The 6,000-nt window shown below is 41.0% G+C and overlaps 1 long non-coding RNA gene across 5 annotated transcripts; it reads left to right on the forward strand.

Moving 5' to 3' along the window:
- The first annotated feature begins 2,534 nt into the window (after positions 1-2,534).
- Positions 2,535-3,890, forward strand: LOC128263724 (uncharacterized). 5 transcript variants are annotated; one of them, XR_008268500.1, is made up of 4 exons: positions 2,535-2,840; positions 2,927-3,159; positions 3,213-3,278; positions 3,336-3,890. It is a non-coding gene; the product is annotated as an uncharacterized LOC128263724 (long non-coding RNA). The 5 variants fall into 5 exon arrangements; XR_008268501.1 differs by having other exon boundaries at positions 3,213-3,235; XR_008268499.1 differs by having other exon boundaries at positions 2,927-3,278.
- Positions 3,891-6,000: the final 2,110 nt, after the last annotated feature.

Here is a 6,000-nt window from a genome sequence, read left to right on the forward strand (position 1 = left end):
AAAAAGCCACTAAATTGCAAAAAAATATATTAAATCTTTAATATAAACGTTGGAAATAAAAATTAATATGGCAACGCCGACTTTCAGCTGAACGCGATAATTGTCTGCGAGCAACTGCATATCGTTGTATAAAACAACCTAAGTTGCTTCTGCTTTCTATTTCGACCGCGAGCGGTCGCGGTTTACTTTTGTGTCACTATGGACGGCAGTACATGTAGTGACGATGAGCACCAAGAGCATGTGCATAAAAGCCAGAATTGAAAATCTGCTGTGATGGTCCGATCGAAACGAGTAAAGGTATCACTAAATGAACAGGGATTGCCTTCCAAGACTTTGGGAAAAGTAATTGTTCCAGGAGAAAGGGCGGTGAAATTTTTTTTAAAGTAGAGTGACACCCAATTTACTTGGACCCGTTGCTCCTATCAAATTCAAAAAATACTTATTTTTGGTTATCTCAAAACGAAAATTTGTCCGTGTCTGTTTGACAATTTCAAAAAACTTTAAGGACTTGTTTTAGAGTTCTGGAATAATTTTTCATGCAGGTCTTTATGTAGGTCGGCTTGCTAAAATTTGCTTATTTTCCTGTTAGTTAAGCTTTAAAGACTTGCCAAACGTAGTTTGCTAAAGTACTGACGTAAAGCTAAACGTTTTTTTTAATCATAGCAATAATATAGTACTTTCAAACAAAAACTTCTGATATCAAACAAAAACATCTCTTAACGAGGTAAAAAAGTCGTGACGATCGAACCTTAAACAAACAAAATATATGATATCAATTTTGTGACAAAAAATTCGACTAAATAAATATACTCCTTTTTCAAACGAAGGTGTAACTACTGCGATTGAAACTTTATCTGAAAATACTCTTACCTTGACGTTTGTAAAACAGATTTTTGGACCATGAAATAAAATAAAAGAATACAAGTAAATTTACAAGTCTAAAAAATTTACAAGCCGTCAAAAAAAAACTAACCCCAAAAATTTCCAAAAAAAAAATTCACATTTAAGCAAAAAAAAAAATACAAATAAACAAAAAAAAAAAATTCGGCAAGCCGATGCTTACATTCCCTTGCAGTTATAACAATTAGTTCTTAAATCGATACTTTGCTTACTGTTTTCTTACACTCACAATGAAAGTTATACTGTTTTTATACTCACAAAGTAAATAAATATAAACAAATTTTTGGTTAGTATATATTTATTCGTTGAGCACCTGTCGATTGCGAATAATCTTTCCAACCTTTCAAACTTTCTACGGTAAATTGATGTCAGATTAATTAAATTAATATTTTTAGCATTCCGGTTTTTTCATGGAAGCTATATGACATAGTCGTCCAATTCGAATCAAATTTAAACCGTAATCTAAAAAAAAAAAAAAAAAAAAGAAGCCTACTTCGGCAAGCCGAAGTTCATATACCCTTGCTGCTATTGCTAAAATTAAATGTTCTTGAAAACATTAAAATTATGATTGACTTGCGTGTATGTTTACATTGAAGCTATTATAAACTTATTTGATAGTTCCGATTTTAATAAATTTAAAAGCGTTATTCTGAACTGTCAAATTATTAATTAATCATAAAGAAATTAAAAAGTTAAATTTAAAAAAAAATTGTTTTAATATTATTATTGTTCCTATGGGAGCTTTAAGTTATATTCGTCCGATTTTGATGAAATTTAAACCGTAATTCTAAAATATTTAACCATTACTATATCTCGAAGAACTCGAAAAAAAATTAAAAAAAACACCAAAATTATAATTTTTTTTATTTATTTTTCCGATTGTTCCTATGGGAGCTATATGCTATAGTCGTCCGATCCGGCTTTATCCGACTTATATAATACCTGCAATAGAAAGACAACTTTTGGGAAAGTTTCATGCAGATAGCTTTAAAACTGAGGAACTAGTTTGCGTAGAAACGGACGGACAGGCGGACATGGCTAGATCGACTCTCCTAGTGATGCTGATCAAGAATTTATATACTTTATAGGGTTGGAGATGTCTCCTTCACTGCATTGCAAACTTCTGACTGAAATTATAATACCCTCTGCAAGGGCATAAAATCCATCACTAAATAAAATTAACCAAAAAAATTAAAAAACAGCAAAATTATAATTTATTTCATTTATTTTCCCGAATGTTCCTATGGGAGCTATGGGAGACGTCCGATCCGTCTCGTTCCGACTTATGTACTACCTGCAATAAAAAGACTACTTTTGCGAAAGTTTCATGTAGATAGCATGAGACTAGATTGCGTAGAAACGGACGGACTGAAGGTCGGACGAACATGGCTAGATCGACTCTCCTAGTGATGCTGATCAAGAATACATCTACTTTATAGGGTCAGAAATATATCCTTCGCTCCGTTGCAAACTTTTGACTAAAATAAGAATACCCTCTGCAAGGGTAAAAAATAAATTTAATATCCAAAAATGTGTCCTCTGTGGTAAACTTGGACACTTTCAAAAGGATTGCTATATATATATATATATATATATATATATTTAAATACAAGGGTGATGTTACGGAACTGCATCTTTCCCGAAGGGCAGCGCCGGCTAGCCACGGAGTCCCAGGGCGGAGTACTCCCTATACCCTGCAGTCCGAACAATCGATTCCGACTCATCGGACGTCTCACGTCACTAACTTGACAATAACCAAAACAAAACAAAGGTATTTTTTACATCAAAAACTAAGACAATTGGACGAAATTGGTGGCTTCGGTGTTCATGCCACAACGCACCCACCCTTCCTTGGGTGTTAATGTTGGTGGCACACCCCATCTCCGGCAGACCGAAGTCTATTCCTGGTGGATTCGGATCGGCTCATCTCCCCGCCCAAGGTAACTCACACAAACATTTCGGCAGTTTGTTTACATTTAATTTTGGGCCAAATTAATTAAAACTCATAAACTACTCTTTTCGTTAGGAACACTTAAGGCCGATCTCAGACCGTCGCCCAGATGAGAAGTCGACAAAGCGGCAACAACTCCAGGGAAATTTTTAGACACAAAAAAAATTAAAAGTGTTCGGCAAAATTCGCCACGGAAATTAATAAATAAATATGCAACTATTGTACGGCACCAATTTGGAGGCGTTTGCCAATCGGGTCATCTAATCCTGAGGAGCTCCTAGGGAAATGAAAGGACGTCCTGAAAAGGGGTAAGTATGCTAAAGAAATCCCATACGTTGTCAAATTTCACTACCCAATTTAGATATTGTTGGACGCGCGGCTTGGGTACGGAATAAAGCCTCTAATTCCAGATTAGAATTCACATTGAGTATTTGGCAATATGTTCGACTGTATGATTTTATAAATTAATGATTATTCATGGCAGAGTTGAACGTTGGTTATGGTCGAAGCTGCAGCAAGTAGAAAGAGACCGCTAGCGGCGAAAACAAGCGCGAGTCCGCCCGGAACCAAATGGTCTGGAGGAAAGCTCAGCGTTAGTGCCAGAAGGGGCCGGAGGCAGTGCGTCGGTGGTCCCAGAGATGACCAGTAGTCAGCACGGGTATTCGTTCCCGGAACGGACTCACCGAGGGAATCCCCGTATGTGGCCGTCACGGAGGCAGATGCTGGAGGCTGTTGGAGTCTGCCGCTGCTGCTGATGCGACTGATGCTGCTGCTGATCGCTGCTGCGGCTGATGCTGCTGCTGATCGCTGCTGCGCCTGATGCTGCTGCTGATCGCTGCTGCGGCTGATGCTCGGCTGCCACTGATGCTCGGCTGCCACTGATAACTGCTGCGGCTGATGCTCGGCTGCCACTGATAACTGCTGCTGCTGGTCAGGTGCAGGCTACTTAGTCTTTACGACCAGATAAGTATTTTTCTTTCACGAGTCTTCTAAATATCCGGGGCCCTTTAAATAGGGTTCCCGGAGGCTTTAATATTTTTAAAAATCCCTGTTATTTATAAGTTTAATACCAATAAATAACTACTCATTTTAACTTGTCTAAGCACTAATTATGAACTCCTATTTTTTTCCGACCGTTCGCCTACGACTTTTTGCAGCAACTAATGTAAAACCCTGACCTACACCAAAGTCGTTCGCCATTTTCACTTCCGCTCTCCCAAAATGGGTCAGTAAACGCTTTCAGTTAACGAGCGAACCGGGCTAAATTTAAATAGTTAGAACCTCTCCTACTATCAACAGTCGGTGTCACCACCGAATCTTATCGATAGCGCAACCTGCTGACGTATCGGTTTATTTTGGTATTTTCCAGACGACTTCAACTGAAAATGCAATACCAGCCTGGATTCCGAGAGACGCTAACACCGAGTTTTAGACGAGCACAGGAATACTTTGTAGCATTTGGATTTGGACTAACAGGATTCAGCCTGCCTCGATACCAAGATGCAGTTCCAACGGTGTCCAACGCGGTGCCCACGTTTTACGGGAAGTAGATACATTCCGATTCTGAACTCGTGTACTTTGTTGTTCCTCTTTCCAGATCACAACCTAATGTCCTTGGCATGGTACACTCCGATCGGTAGTCCTTGAAGATCTTCGAGCTCGTACGCATTGTTGCTGTCTGTTTTGACCACCCGAGCTTTCAGGAACTTCCGAGCAAACTTGGCATTAAATTCTTTTTTAAAATCGCTGGGTGCAAAGTTGCGGTGATACACTTCCTGACCTGGCTTCGCAAGCAAAGTACGAGTCGTACCGCAGGCGACTCCGATCGTATGCATTTTCGAGGTTCTTCTGCACCTTGTCATGGATCACTTGGAGTTTATCAACCGTTCTCATCCCCGCCATTTCGTGATCACACAGCGACTTCAACTTCCTTGCCAACTTGTAGCTGGCTCCGTTCAGGAACATGTGTCGTCCGAATACGGTGAAGAACGGAGCTTCTCCGGTTGCTGAATGAATAGCGTAGCGGATTGAATTCAATCTCCGGAAGATAAGCGTCCCATTCTCGATGGTCTTCTTCTTAATAGCTTCGGATCGCCGCCAACACGCTTTGGGTTACCCTTTCCGCTGCGTTGCTTTGCGGAGAGTGGACTGGCGTCTTGATGTGCGTAATACCAAAGCTTTCCATCGCCTCCTCGAAGATCTTGGACGTAAACTGGAGGCCGTTGTCCGAATGCACTATTTCTGGAACCCCGAACTTGTAGAAAACCTCGTGAATGAAGAGCTCCACTACATTTGATGCCGATAACTCTTGCATGGCTTTCAGAAAAGTGTACTTGGAGAACACACCTACGTATGGACTTCCGGACTTGCAGTGTCATGCCAGGCCAGTAAAACTGCCGCTGTAGATTTTCTAGAATTTTTCCCATTCCGCCATGAGCTGCCGTTGGATCCGAATGTGCTCGCTCAATTATGCTGTGGGTCAGACTCTGGGGAATCCACAATTTCCATACGAAGCCTTCCATTATCCAGATTCGAAGAAGAGACTCTCTTGAAGATGAGACCGTCCACTATCCTCAAATCAGGTAAGATTGTCAAGTTTTTTTCTACTTCTTGTAACAACTCCGTGTACTCTTCCCCAGCAAACTTGGTGGTCTCGAAGCCGAGCAACTCTGATGGGTCACACGTTAGCTCGTCAACACATCGCAAAAGGGTATCTGCCACGACGTTCTCGCTTCCTTTCCTGTGGTCGATGTTGAAGTGAAATCCCTGGAGCTGCAATGACCCCCGAGACAGCCGACCCGAAAGGTCTTTAATGGACATAAGCTACTTTAAGCTGGCATGATTCGTAAACGGCATTCCTTTAAATTCCGACCGGAACTTTCGAATGGCCAGAAGGGCCGCGAGACATTCTCTTTCGGTGAAGGTGTGGTGAACTTGGTGACGATTCATCTTGGCCGAAAAAAACGTTATTGGCTGCTCCTGGCCGCCTTCATCTCTCTGGAACAACACTTCACCGACTCCGATCTGGGATGCATCGCACTGGATGAAAAAGTGCCGCTTGAAGTCAGCATGTACCAAAACTGGCGCTGTTGTAAGGGCCATTTTCAAGGACTCTACTGCCAGCTGTGCTTCTGGACTCAAGGAAAACT

The sequence above is a fragment of the Drosophila gunungcola genome, unplaced genomic scaffold, assembly GCF_025200985.1.
Source record: "Drosophila gunungcola strain Sukarami unplaced genomic scaffold, Dgunungcola_SK_2 000016F, whole genome shotgun sequence".
NCBI lineage: Eukaryota > Metazoa > Arthropoda > Insecta > Diptera > Drosophilidae > Drosophila > Drosophila gunungcola.